Source organism: Anomaloglossus baeobatrachus, chromosome 4, assembly GCF_048569485.1.
Source record: "Anomaloglossus baeobatrachus isolate aAnoBae1 chromosome 4, aAnoBae1.hap1, whole genome shotgun sequence".
Taxonomy (NCBI): Eukaryota; Metazoa; Chordata; class Amphibia; order Anura; family Aromobatidae; genus Anomaloglossus; species Anomaloglossus baeobatrachus.
This window is the reverse complement of record NC_134356.1, coordinates 677,722,129-677,734,628: the sequence shown is the minus strand read 5'-3', so window position 1 is coordinate 677,734,628 and position 12,500 is coordinate 677,722,129. Positions and strand designations below refer to the sequence as shown.

At 33.3% G+C, this 12,500-nt stretch overlaps 16 non-coding genes across 16 annotated transcripts; all 16 read left to right on the top strand.

Annotated features, from left to right (window-relative positions):
• Positions 1-29: 29 nt before the first annotated feature.
• TRNAW-CCA (transfer RNA tryptophan (anticodon CCA)) lies at positions 30-101 on the top strand. The gene has a single exon. It is a non-coding gene; the product is annotated as a tRNA-Trp (tRNA).
• Positions 102-812: 711 nt separating this feature from the next.
• Positions 813-884, top strand: TRNAW-CCA (transfer RNA tryptophan (anticodon CCA)). The gene has a single exon. It is a non-coding gene; the product is annotated as a tRNA-Trp (tRNA).
• A 711-nt stretch (positions 885-1,595) lies between these two features.
• Positions 1,596-1,667, top strand: TRNAW-CCA (transfer RNA tryptophan (anticodon CCA)). Its single transcript has one exon. It is a non-coding gene; the product is annotated as a tRNA-Trp (tRNA).
• A 710-nt stretch (positions 1,668-2,377) lies between these two features.
• Positions 2,378-2,449, top strand: TRNAW-CCA (transfer RNA tryptophan (anticodon CCA)). The gene has a single exon. It is a non-coding gene; the product is annotated as a tRNA-Trp (tRNA).
• Positions 2,450-3,160: 711 nt separating this feature from the next.
• TRNAW-CCA (transfer RNA tryptophan (anticodon CCA)) lies at positions 3,161-3,232 on the top strand. Its single transcript has one exon. It is a non-coding gene; the product is annotated as a tRNA-Trp (tRNA).
• A 710-nt stretch (positions 3,233-3,942) lies between these two features.
• On the top strand, positions 3,943-4,014 carry TRNAW-CCA (transfer RNA tryptophan (anticodon CCA)). Its single transcript has one exon. It is a non-coding gene; the product is annotated as a tRNA-Trp (tRNA).
• Positions 4,015-4,724: 710 nt separating this feature from the next.
• On the top strand, positions 4,725-4,796 carry TRNAW-CCA (transfer RNA tryptophan (anticodon CCA)). The gene has a single exon. It is a non-coding gene; the product is annotated as a tRNA-Trp (tRNA).
• A 711-nt stretch (positions 4,797-5,507) lies between these two features.
• On the top strand, positions 5,508-5,579 carry TRNAW-CCA (transfer RNA tryptophan (anticodon CCA)). The gene has a single exon. It is a non-coding gene; the product is annotated as a tRNA-Trp (tRNA).
• Positions 5,580-6,290: 711 nt separating this feature from the next.
• TRNAW-CCA (transfer RNA tryptophan (anticodon CCA)) lies at positions 6,291-6,362 on the top strand. Its single transcript has one exon. It is a non-coding gene; the product is annotated as a tRNA-Trp (tRNA).
• Positions 6,363-7,073: 711 nt separating this feature from the next.
• TRNAW-CCA (transfer RNA tryptophan (anticodon CCA)) lies at positions 7,074-7,145 on the top strand. Its single transcript has one exon. It is a non-coding gene; the product is annotated as a tRNA-Trp (tRNA).
• A 711-nt stretch (positions 7,146-7,856) lies between these two features.
• On the top strand, positions 7,857-7,928 carry TRNAW-CCA (transfer RNA tryptophan (anticodon CCA)). The gene has a single exon. It is a non-coding gene; the product is annotated as a tRNA-Trp (tRNA).
• A 711-nt stretch (positions 7,929-8,639) lies between these two features.
• Positions 8,640-8,711, top strand: TRNAW-CCA (transfer RNA tryptophan (anticodon CCA)). Its single transcript has one exon. It is a non-coding gene; the product is annotated as a tRNA-Trp (tRNA).
• A 711-nt stretch (positions 8,712-9,422) lies between these two features.
• On the top strand, positions 9,423-9,494 carry TRNAW-CCA (transfer RNA tryptophan (anticodon CCA)). The gene has a single exon. It is a non-coding gene; the product is annotated as a tRNA-Trp (tRNA).
• A 711-nt stretch (positions 9,495-10,205) lies between these two features.
• Positions 10,206-10,277, top strand: TRNAW-CCA (transfer RNA tryptophan (anticodon CCA)). The gene has a single exon. It is a non-coding gene; the product is annotated as a tRNA-Trp (tRNA).
• A 711-nt stretch (positions 10,278-10,988) lies between these two features.
• Positions 10,989-11,060, top strand: TRNAW-CCA (transfer RNA tryptophan (anticodon CCA)). The gene has a single exon. It is a non-coding gene; the product is annotated as a tRNA-Trp (tRNA).
• A 711-nt stretch (positions 11,061-11,771) lies between these two features.
• On the top strand, positions 11,772-11,843 carry TRNAW-CCA (transfer RNA tryptophan (anticodon CCA)). Its single transcript has one exon. It is a non-coding gene; the product is annotated as a tRNA-Trp (tRNA).
• Positions 11,844-12,500: the final 657 nt, after the last annotated feature.

Genomic DNA, 12,500 nt, shown 5'->3' with positions numbered 1-12,500 from the left:
TTATCTTGTCAAACACTTATCTTTCAGCTGACCTTGTGGCGCAACGGTAGCGCGTCTGACTCCAGATCAGAAGGTTGCGTGTTCAAATCACGTCGGGGTCAATAGTCTGTTCCTGTTTTTGAAAAATTAGGAAATACAACCATTTTCTACATTCATGTCATGAACGGAACCACTTAGACCTCCTGAAAACAGTTGAAGCCATATTTAAACACAGTGTCTGAAAGAGTCATTTTTTAAAACTTTACAAGAAAGAAATCTTCTGAACAATACTGTGATGACGAGAATTTTTGGGAATCCAGATCTGACCATTATAACTTAAAATCACCTCAACATCACCAACAATTTGGTCTTTGTATATATGAAGAAACATGGTCCTCAACTAGATTCTGGATGTTAAATGTAAACCTTTCTTCCTAATAGCAATATGTTAACTCATTCTTGTTTTTGTAGTTTTGGGGTATGGCTAAAAGAATAAAAAAGTCTATACAAATGATATATAAAAATTTTCCAATCTTTATGAAACAAGCATTTTTCTAAATGAAATGTTCCTGGCAAAAATAAACTGAGATATGTTTCTAACTTTATCTTTTGATGTAACATTCGTGTGCCTGACTCATGGAATCACAAAGATTATGATTTCTAGATTCCGATCTTAAACTGGAAATCCCTGAATATTAAGATTAAGATGCTCAATCATCCTTGTTTATGTCGTTTTATGATGGTGCTTATAAGTAGTTACTTTCTGGAACATCTAATGGTAAAGAATCAAATAATATTCAGATTTTATCTTGTCAAACACTTATCTTTCAGCTGACCTCGTGGCGCAGCGGTAGCGCGTCTGACTCCAGATCAGAAGGTTGCGTGTTCAAATCACGTCGGGGACAATAGTCTGTTCCTGTTTTTGAAAAATTAAGAAACACAACCATTTTCTACATTCTTGTCATCAACGGAACCACTTAAACCTCCTGAAAAAAGTTGAAGCCATATTTCCACACAGTGTCTGAAAGAGTCATCTTTTAAAATTTTACAAGAAAGAAATCTTCTGAACAATACTGTGATGAAGAGAATTTTTGGGAATCCAGATCTGACCATTATAACTTAAAATCACCTCGACATCACCAACAATTTGGTCTTTGTATATATGAAGAAACATGGTCCTCAACTAGATTCTGGATGTTAAATGTAAACCTTTCTTCCTAATAGCAATATGTTAACTCATTCTTGTTTTTGTAGTTTTGGGGTATGGCTAAAAGAATAAAAAAGTCTATACAAATGATATATAAAAATTTTCCAATCTTTATGAAACAAGCATTTTTCTAAATGAAATGTTCCTGGCAAAAATAAACTGAGATATGTTTCTAACTTTATCTTTTGATGTAACATTCGTGTGCCTGACTCATGGAATCACAAAGATGATAATTTCTAGATTCCGATCTTAAACTGGAAATCCCTAAATATTAAGATTAAGATGCTCAATCATCCTTGTTTATGTCGTTTTATGATGGTGCGTAAAAGTAGTTACTTTCTGGAACATCTAATGGTAAAGAATCAAATAATATTCAGATTTTATCTTGTCAAACACTTATCTTTCAGCTGACCTTGTGGCGCAACGGTAGCGCGTCTGACTCCAGATCAGAAGGTTGCGTGTTCAAATCACGCCGGGGTCAATAGTCTGTTCCTGTTTTGAAAAATTAGGAAATACAACCATTTTCTACATTCATGTCATGAACGGAACCACTTAGACCTCCTGAAAACAGTTGAAGCCATATTTAAACACAGTGTCTGAAAGAGTCATTTTTTAAAACTTTACAAGAAAGAAATCTTCTGAACAATACTGTGATGACGAGAATTTTTGGGAATCCAGATCTGACCATTATAACTTAAAATCACCTCAACATCACCAACAATTTGGTCTTTGTATATATGAAGAAACATGGTCCTCAACTAGATTCTGGATGTTAAATGTAAACCTTTCTTCCTAATAGCAATATGTTAACTCATTCTTGTTTTTGTAGTTTTGGGGTATGGCTAAAAGAATAAAAAAGTCTATACAAATGATATATAAAAATTTTCCAATCTTTATGAAACAAGCATTTTTCTAAATGAAATGTTCCTGGCAAAAATAAACTGAGATATGTTTCTAACTTTATCTTTTGATGTAACATTCGTGTGCCTGACTCATGGAATCACAAAGATTATGATTTCTAGATTCCGATCTTAAACTGGAAATCCCTGAATATTAAGATTAAGATGCTCAATCATCCTTGTTTATGTCGTTTTATGATGGTGCTTATAAGTAGTTACTTTCTGGAACATCTAATGGTAATGAATCAAATAATATTCAGATTTTATCTTGTCAAACACTTATCTTTCAGCTGACCTCGTGGCGCAGCGGTAGCGCGTCTGACTCCAGATCAGAAGGTTGCGTGTTCAAATCACGTCGGGGTCAATAGTCTGTTCCTGTTTTTGAAAAATTAAGAAACACAACCATTTTCTACATTCTTGTCATCAACGGAACCACTTAAACCTCCTGAAAAAAGTTGAAGCCATATTTCCACACAGTGTCTGAAAGAGTCATCTTTTAAAATTTTACAAGAAAGAAATCTTCTGAACAATACTGTGATGAAGAGAATTTTTGGGAATCCAGATCTGACCATTATAACTTAAAATCACCTCGACATCACCAACAATTTGGTCTTTGTATATATGAAGAAACATGGTCCTCAACTAGATTCTGGATGTTAAATGTAAACCTTTCTTCCTAATAGCAATATGTTAACTCATTCTTGTTTTTGTAGTTTTGGGGTATGGCTAAAAGAATAAAAAAGTCTATACAAATGATATATAAAAATTTTCCAATCTTTATGAAACAAGCATTTTTCTAAATGAAATGTTCCTGGCAAAAATAAACTGAGATATGTTTCTAACTTTATCTTTTGATGTAACATTCGTGTGCCTGACTCATGGAATCACAAAGATGATAATTTCTAGATTCCGATCTTAAACTGGAAATCCCTAAATATTAAGATTAAGATGCTCAATCATCCTTGTTTATGTCGTTTTATGATGGTTCGTAAAAGTAGTTACTTTCTGGAACATCTAATGGTAAAGAATCAAATAATATTCAGATTTTATCTTGTCAAACACTTACCTTTCAGCTGACCTTGTGGCGCAACGGTAGCGCGTCTGACTCCAGATCAGAAGGTTGCGTGTTCAAATCACGTCGGGGACAATAGTCTGTTCCTGTTTTGAAAAATTAGGAAATACAACCATTTTCTACATTCATGTCATGAATGGAACCACTTAGACCTCCTGAAAACAGTTGAAGCCATATTTAAACACAGTGTCTGAAAGAGTCATTTTTTAAAACTTTACAAGAAAGAAATCTTCTGAACAATACTGTGATGACGAGAATTTTTGGGAATCCAGATCTGACCATTATAACTTAAAATCACCTCAACATCACCAACAATTTGGTCTTTGTATATATGAAGAAACATGGTCCTCAACTAGATTCTGGATGTTAAATGTAAACCTTTCTTCCTAATAGCAATATGTTAACTCATTCTTGTTTTTCTAGTTTTGGGGTATGGCTAAAAGAATAAAAAAGTCTATACAAATGATATATAAAAATTTTCCAATCTTTATGAAACAAGCATTTTTCTAAATGAAATGTTCCTGGCAAAAATAAACTGAGATATGTTTCTAACTTTATCTTTTGATGTAACATTCGTGTGCCTGACTCATGGAATCACAAAGATGATAATTTCTAGATTCCAATCTTAAACTGGAAATCCCTGAATATTAAGATTAAGATGCTCAATCATCCTTGTTTATGTCGTTTTATGATGGTGCGTAAAAGTAGTTACTTTCTGGAACATCTAATGGTAAAGAATCAAATAATATTCAGATTTTATCTTGTCAAACACTTATCTTTCAGCTGAACTCGTGGCGCAACGGTAGCGCGTCTGACTCCAGATCAGAAGGTTGCGTGTTCAAATCACGTCGGGGTCAATAGTCTGTTCCTGTTTTTGAAAAATTAGGAAACAAAACCATTTTCTACATTCTTGTCATCAACGGAATCACTTAAACCTCCTGAAAAAAGTTGAAGCCATATTTCCACACAGTGTCTGAAAGAGTCATCTTTTAAAATTTTACAAGAAAGAAATCTTCTGAACAATACTGTGATGACGAGAATTTTTGGGAATCCAGATCTGACCATTATAACTTAAAATCACCTCGACATCACCAACAATTTGGTCTTTGTATATATGAAGAAACATGGTCCTCAACTAGATTCTGGATGTTAAATGTAAACCTTTCTTCCTAATAGCAATATGTTAACTCATTCTTGTTTTTGTAGTTTTGGGGTATGGCTAAAAGAATAAAAAAGTCTATACAAATGATATATAAAAATTTTCCAATCTTTATGAAACAACATTTTTCTAAATGAAATGTTCCTGGCAAAAATAAACTGAGATATGTTTCTAACTTTATCTTTTGATGTAACATTCGTGTGCCTGACTCATGGAATCACAAAGATGATAATTTCTAGATTCCGATCTTAAACTGGAAATCCCTGAATATTAAGATTAAGATGCTCAATCATCCTTGTTTATGTCGTTTTATGATGGTGCGTAAAAGTAGTTACTTTCTGGAACATCTAATGGTAAAGAATCAAATAGTATTCAGATTTTATCTTGTCAAACACTTATCTTTCAGCTGACCTCGTGGAGCAACGGTAGCGCGTCTGACTCCAGATCAGAAGGTTGCGTGTTCAAATCACGTCGGGGTCAATAGTCTGTTCCTGTTTTTGAAAAATTAGGAAATACAACCATTTTCTACATTCATGTCATGAACGGAACCACTTAGACCTCCTGAAAACAGTTGAAGCCATATTTAAACACAGTGTCTGAAAGAGTCATCTTTTAAAACTTTACATGAAAGAAATCTTCTGAACAATACTGTGATGACGAGAATTTTTGGGAATCCAGATCTGACCATTATAACTTAAAATCACCTCAACATCACCAACAATTTGGTCTTTGTATATATGAAGAAACATGGTCCTCAACTAGATTCTGGATGTTAAATGTAAACCTTTCTTCCTAATAGCAATATGTTAACTCATTCTTGTTTTTCTAGTTTTGGGGTATGGCTAAAAGAATAAAAAAGTCTATACAAATGATATATAAAAATTTTCCAATCTTTATCAAACAAGCATTTTTCTAAATGAAATGTTCCTGGCAAAAATAAACTGAGATATGTTTCTAACTTTATCTTTTGATGTAACATTCGTGTGCCTTACTCATGGAATCACAAAGATGATAATTTCTAGATTCCGATCTTAAACTGGAAATCCCTAAATATTAAGATTAAGATGCTCAATCATCCTTGTTTATGTCGTTTTATGATGGTGCGTAAAAGTAGTTACTTTCTGGAACATCTAATGGTAAAGAATCAAATAGTATTCAGATTTTATCTTGTCAAACACTTATCTTTCAGCTGACCTCGTGGAGCAACGGTAGCGTGTCTGACTCCAGATCAGAAGGTTGCGTGTTCAAATCACGTCGGGGTCAATAGTCTGTTCCTGTTTTTGAAAAATTAGGAAATACAACCATTTTCTACATTCATGTCATGAACGGAACCACTTAGACCTCCTGAAAACAGTTGAAGCCATATTTAAACACAGTGTCTGAAAGAGTCATCTTTTAAAACTTTACAAGAAAGAAATCTTCTGAACAATACTGTGATGACGAGAATTTTTGGGAATCCAGATCTGACCATTATAACTTAAAATCACCTCAACATCACCAACAATTTGGTCTTTGTATATATGAAGAAACATGGTCCTCAACTAGATTCTGGATGTTAAATGTAAACCTTTCTTCCTAATAGCAATATGTTAACTCATTCTTGTTTTTCTAGTTTTGGGGTATGGCTAAAAGAATAAAAAAGTCTATACAAATGATATATAAAAATTTTCCAATCTTTATGAAACAAGCATTTTTCTAAATGAAATGTTCCTGGCAAAAATAAACTGAGATATGTTTCTAACTTTATCTTTTGATGTAACATTCGTGTGCCTGACTCATGGAATCACAAAGATGATAATTTCTAGATTCCGATCTTAAACTGGAAATCCCTAAATATTAAGATTAAGATGCTCAATCATCCTTGTTTATGTCGTTTTATGATGGTTCGTAAAAGTAGTTACTTTCTGGAACATCTAATGGTAAAGAATCAAATAATATTCAGATTTTATCTTGTCAAACACTTATCTTTCAGCTGACCTCGTGGCGCAACGGTAGCGCGTCTGACTCCAGATCAGAAGGTTGCGTGTTCAAATCACGTCGGGGTCAATAGTCTGTTCCTGTTTTTGAAAAATTAGGAAATACAACCATTTTCTACATTCATGTCATGAACGGAACCACTTAGACCTCCTGAAAACAGTTGAAGCCATATTTAAACACAGTGTCTGAAAGAGTCATCTTTTAAAACTTTACAAGAAAGAAATCTTCTGAACAATACTGTGATGACGAGAATTTTTGGGAATCCAGATCTGACCATTATAACTTAAAATCACCTCAACATCACCAACAATTTGGTCTTTGTATATATGAAGAAACATGGTCCTCAACTAGATTCTGGATGTTAAATGTAAACCTTTCTTCCTAATAGCAATATGTTAACTCATTCTTGTTTTTCTAGTTTTGGGGTATGGCTAAAAGAATAAAAAAGTCTATACAAATGATATATAAAAATTTTCCAATCTTTATGAAACAAGCATTTTTCTAAATGAAATGTTCCTGGCAAAAATAAACTGAGATATGTTTCTAACTTTATCTTTTGATGTAACATTCGTGTGCCTGACTCATGGAATCACAAAGATTATGATTTCTAGATTCCGATCTTAAACTGGAAATCCCTGAATATTAAGATTAAGATGCTCAATCATCCTTGTTTATGTCGTTTTATGATGGTGCTTATAAGTAGTTACTTTCTGGAACATCTAATGGTAAAGAATCAAATAATATTCAGATTTTATCTTGTCAAACACTTATCTTTCAGCTGACCTCGTGGCGCAGCGGTAGCGCGTCTGACTCCAGATCAGAAGGTTGCGTGTTCAAATCACGTCGGGGTCAATAGTCTGTTCCTGTTTTTGAAAAATTAAGAAACACAACCATTTTCTACATTCTTGTCATCAACGGAACCACTTAAACCTCCTGAAATAAGTTGAAGCCATATTTCCACACAGTGTCTGAAAGAGTCATCTTTTAAAATTTTACAAGAAAGAAATCTTCTGAACAATACTGTGATGACGAGAATTTTTGGGAATCCAGATCTGACCATTATAACTTAAAATCACCTCGACATCACCAACAATTTGGTCTTTGTATATATGAAGAAACATGGTCCTCAACTAGATTCTGGATGTTAAATGTAAACCTTTCTTCCTAATAGCAATATGTTAACTCATTCTTGTTTTTGTAGTTTTGGGGTATGGCTAAAAGAATAAAAAAGTCTATACAAATGATATATAAAAATTTTCCAATCTTTATGAAACAAGCATTTTTCTAAATGAAATGTTCCTGGCAAAAATAAACTGAGATATGTTTCTAACTTTATCTTTTGATGTAACATTCGTGTGCCTGACTCATGGAATCACAAAGATGATAATTTCTAGATTCCGATCTTAAACTGGAAATCCCTAAATATTACGATTAAGATGCTCAATCATCCTTGTTTATGTCGTTTTATGATGGTGCGTAAAAGTAGTTACTTTCTGGAACATCTAATGGTAAAGAATCAAATAATATTCAGATTTTATCTTGTCAAACACTTATCTTTCAGCTGACCTCGTGGCGCAACGGTAGCGCGTCTGACTCCAGATCAGAAGGTTGCGTGTTCAAATCACGTCGGGGTCAATAGTCTGTTCCTGTTTTTGAAAAATTAGGAAATACAACCATTTTCTACATTCATGTCATGAACGGAACCACTTAGACCTCCTGAAAACAGTTGAAGCCATATTTAAACACAGTGTCTGAAAGAGTCATCTTTTAAAACTTTACAAGAAAGAAATCTTCTGAACAATACTGTGATGACGAGAATTTTTGGGAATCCAGATCTGACCATTATAACTTAAAATCACCTCAACATCACCAACAATTTGGTCTTTGTATATATGAAGAAACATGGTCCTCAACTAGATTCTGGATGTTAAATGTAAACCTTTCTTCCTAATAGCAATATGTTAACTCATTCTTGTTTTTCTAGTTTTGGGGTATGGCTAAAAGAATAAAAAAGTCTATACAAATGATATATAAAAATTTTCCAATCTTTATGAAACAAGCATTTTTCTAAATGAAATGTTCCTGGCAAAAATAAACTGAGATATGTTTCTAACTTTATCTTTTGATGTAACATTCGTGTGCCTGACTCATGGAATCACAAAGATGATAATTTCTAGATTCCGATCTTAAACTGGAAATCCCTAAATATTAAGATTAAGATGCTCAATCATCCTTGTTTATGTCGTTTTATGATGGTGCGTAAAAGTAGTTACTTTCTGGAACATCTAATGGTAAAGAATCAAATAATATTCAGATTTTATCTTGTCAAACACTTATCTTTCAGCTGACCTCGTGGCGCAACGGTAGCGCGTCTGACTCCAGATCAGAAGGTTGCGTGTTCAAATCACGTCGGGGTCAATAGTCTGTTCCTGTTTTTGAAAAATTAGGAAATACAACCATTTTCTACATTCATGTCATGAACGGAACCACTTAGACCTCCTGAAAACAGTTGAAGCCATATTTAAACACAGTGTCTGAAAGAGTCATCTTTTAAAACTTTACAAGAAAGAAATCTTCTGAACAATACTGTGATGACGAGAATTTTTGGGAATCCAGATCTGACCATTATAACTTAAAATCACCTCAACATCACCAACAATTTGGTCTTTGTATATATGAAGAAACATGGTCCTCAACTAGATTCTGGATGTTAAATGTAAACCTTTCTTCCTAATAGCAATATGTTAACTCATTCTTGTTTTTCTAGTTTTGGGGTATGGCTAAAAGAATAAAAAAGTCTATACAAATGATATATAAAAATTTTCCAATCTTTATGAAACAAGCATTTTTCTAAATGAAATGTTCCTGGCAAAAATAAACTGGGATATGTTTCTAACTTTATCTTTTGATGTAACATTCGTGTGCCTGACTCATGGAATCACAAAGATGATAATTTCTAGATTCCGATCTTAAACTGGAAATCCCTAAATATTAAGATTAAGATGCTCAATCATCCTTGTTTATGTCGTTTTATGATGGTGCGTAAAAGTAGTTACTTTCTGGAACATCTAATGGTAAAGAATCAAATAATATTCAGATTTTATCTTGTCAAACACTTATCTTTCAGCTGACCTCGTGGCGCAACGGTAGCGCGTCTGACTCCAGATCAGAAGGTTGCGTGTTCAAATCACGTCGGGGTCAATAGTCTGTTCCTGTTTTTGAAAAATTAGGAAATACAACCATTTTCTACATTCATGTCATGAACGGAACCACTTAGACCTCCTGAAAACAGTTGAAGCCATATTTAAACACAGTGTCTGAAAGAGTCATCTTTTAAAAATTTACAAGAAAGAAATCTTCTGAACAATACTGTGATGACGAGAATTTTTGGGAATCCAGATCTGACCATTATAACTTAAAATCACCTCAACATCACCAACAATTTGGTCTTTGTATATATGAAGAAACATGGTCCTCAACTAGATTCTGGATGTTAAATGTAAACCTTTCTTCCTAATAGCAATATGTTAACTCATTCTTGTTTTTCTAGTTTTGGGGTATGGCTAAAAGAATAAAAAAGTCTATACAAATGATATATAAAAATTTTCCAATCTTTATGAAACAAGCATTTTTCTAAATGAAATGTTCCTGGCAAAAATAAACTGAGATATGTTTCTAACTTTATCTTTTGATGTAACATTCGTGTGCCTGACTCATGGAATCACAAAGATGATAATTTCTAGATTCCGATCTTAAACTGGAAATCCCTAAATATTAAGATTAAGATGCTCAATCATCCTTGTTTATGTCGTTTTATGATGGTGCGTAAAAGTAGTTACTTTCTGGAACATCTAATGGTAAAGAATCAAATAATATTCAGATTTTATCTTGTCAAACACTTATCTTTCAGCTGACCTCGTGGCGCAACGGTAGCGCGTCTGACTCCAGATCAGAAGGTTGCGTGTTCAAATCACGTCGGGGTCAATAGTCTGTTCCTGTTTTTGAAAAATTAGGAAATACAACCATTTTCTACATTCATGTCATGAACGGAACCACTTAGACCTCCTGAAAACAGTTGAAGCCATATTTAAACACAGTGTCTGAAAGAGTCATCTTTTAAAACTTTACAAGAAAGAAATCTTCTGAACAATACTGTGATGACGAGAATTTTTGGGAATCCAGATCTGACCATTATAACTTAAAATCACCTCAACATCACCAACAATTTGGTCTTTGTATATATGAAGAAACATGGTCCTCAACTAGATTCTGGATGTTAAATGTAAACCTTTCTTCCTAATAGCAATATGTTAACTCATTCTTGTTTTTCTAGTTTTGGGGTATGGCTAAAAGAATAAAAAAGTCTATACAAATGATATATAAAAATTTTCCAATCTTTATGAAACAAGCATTTTTCTAAATGAAATGTTCCTGGCAAAAATAAACTGAGATATGTTTCTAACTTTATCTTTTGATGTAACATTCGTGTGCCTGACTCATGGAATCACAAAGATGATAATTTCTAGATTCCGATCTTAAACTGGAAATCCCTAAATATTAAGATTAAGATGCTCAATCATCCTTGTTTATGTCGTTTTATGATGGTGCGTAAAAGTAGTTACTTTCTGGAACATCTAATGGTAAAGAATCAAATAATATTCAGATTTTATCTTGTCAAACACTTATCTTTCAGCTGACCTCGTGGCGCAACGGTAGCGCGTCTGACTCCAGATCAGAAGGTTGCGTGTTCAAATCACGTCGGGGTCAATAGTCTGTTCCTGTTTTTGAAAAATTAGGAAATACAACCATTTTCTACATTCATGTCATGAACGGAACCACTTAGACCTCCTGAAAACAGTTGAAGCCATATTTAAACACAGTGTCTGAAAGAGTCATCTTTTAAAACTTTACAAGAAAGAAATCTTCTGAACAATACTGTGATGACGAGAATTTTTGGGAATCCAGATCTGACCATTATAACTTAAAATCACCTCAACATCACCAACAATTTGGTCTTTTTATATATGAAGAAACATGGTCCTCAACTAGATTCTGGATGTTAAATGTAAACCTTTCTTCCTAATAGCAATATGTTAACTCATTCTTGTTTTTCTAGTTTTGGGGTATGGCTAAAAGAATAAAAAAGTCTATACAAATGATATATAAAAATTTTCCAATCTTTATGAAACAAGCATTTTTCTAAATGAAATGTTCCTGGCAAAAATAAACTGAGATATGTTTCTAACTTTATCTTTTGATGTAACATTCGTGTGCCTGACTCATGGAATCACAAAGATGATAATTTCTAGATTCCGATCTTAAACTGGAAATCCCTAAATATTAAGATTAAGATGCTCAATCATCCTTGTTTATGTCGTTTTATGATGGTGCGTAAAAGTAGTTACTTTCTGGAACATCTAATGGTAAAGAATCAAATAATATTCAGATTTTATCTTGTCAAACACTTATCTTTCAGCTGACCTCGTGGCGCAACGGTAGCGCGTCTGACTCCAGATCAGAAGGTTGCGTGTTCAAATCACGTCGGGGTCAATAGTCTGTTCCTGTTTTTGAAAAATTAGGAAATACAACCATTTTCTACATTCATGTCATGAACGGAACCACTTAGACCTCCTGAAAACAGTTGAAGCCATATTTAAACACAGTGTCTGAAAGAGTCATCTTTTAAAACTTTACAAGAAAGAAATCTTCTGAACAATACTGTGATGACGAGAATTTTTGGGAATCCAGATCTGACCATTATAACTTAAAATCACCTCAACATCACCAACAATTTGGTCTTTGTATATATGAAGAAACATGGTCCTCAACTAGATTCTGGATGTTAAATGTAAACCTTTCTTCCTAATAGCAATATGTTAACTCATTCTTGTTTTTGTAGTTTTGGGGTATGGCTAAAAGAATAAAAAAGTCTATACAAATGATATATAAAAATTTTCCAATCTTTATGAAACAAGCATTTTTCTAAATGAAATGTTCCTGGCAAAAATAAACTGAGATATGTTTCTAACTTTATCTTTTGATGTAACATTCGTGTGCCTGACTCATGGAATCACAAAGATGATGATTTCTAGATTCCGATCTTAAACTGGAAATCCCTGAATATTAAGATTAAGATGCTCAATCATCCTTGTTTATGTCGTTTTATGATGGTGCGTAAAAGTAGTTACTTTCTGGAACATCTAATGG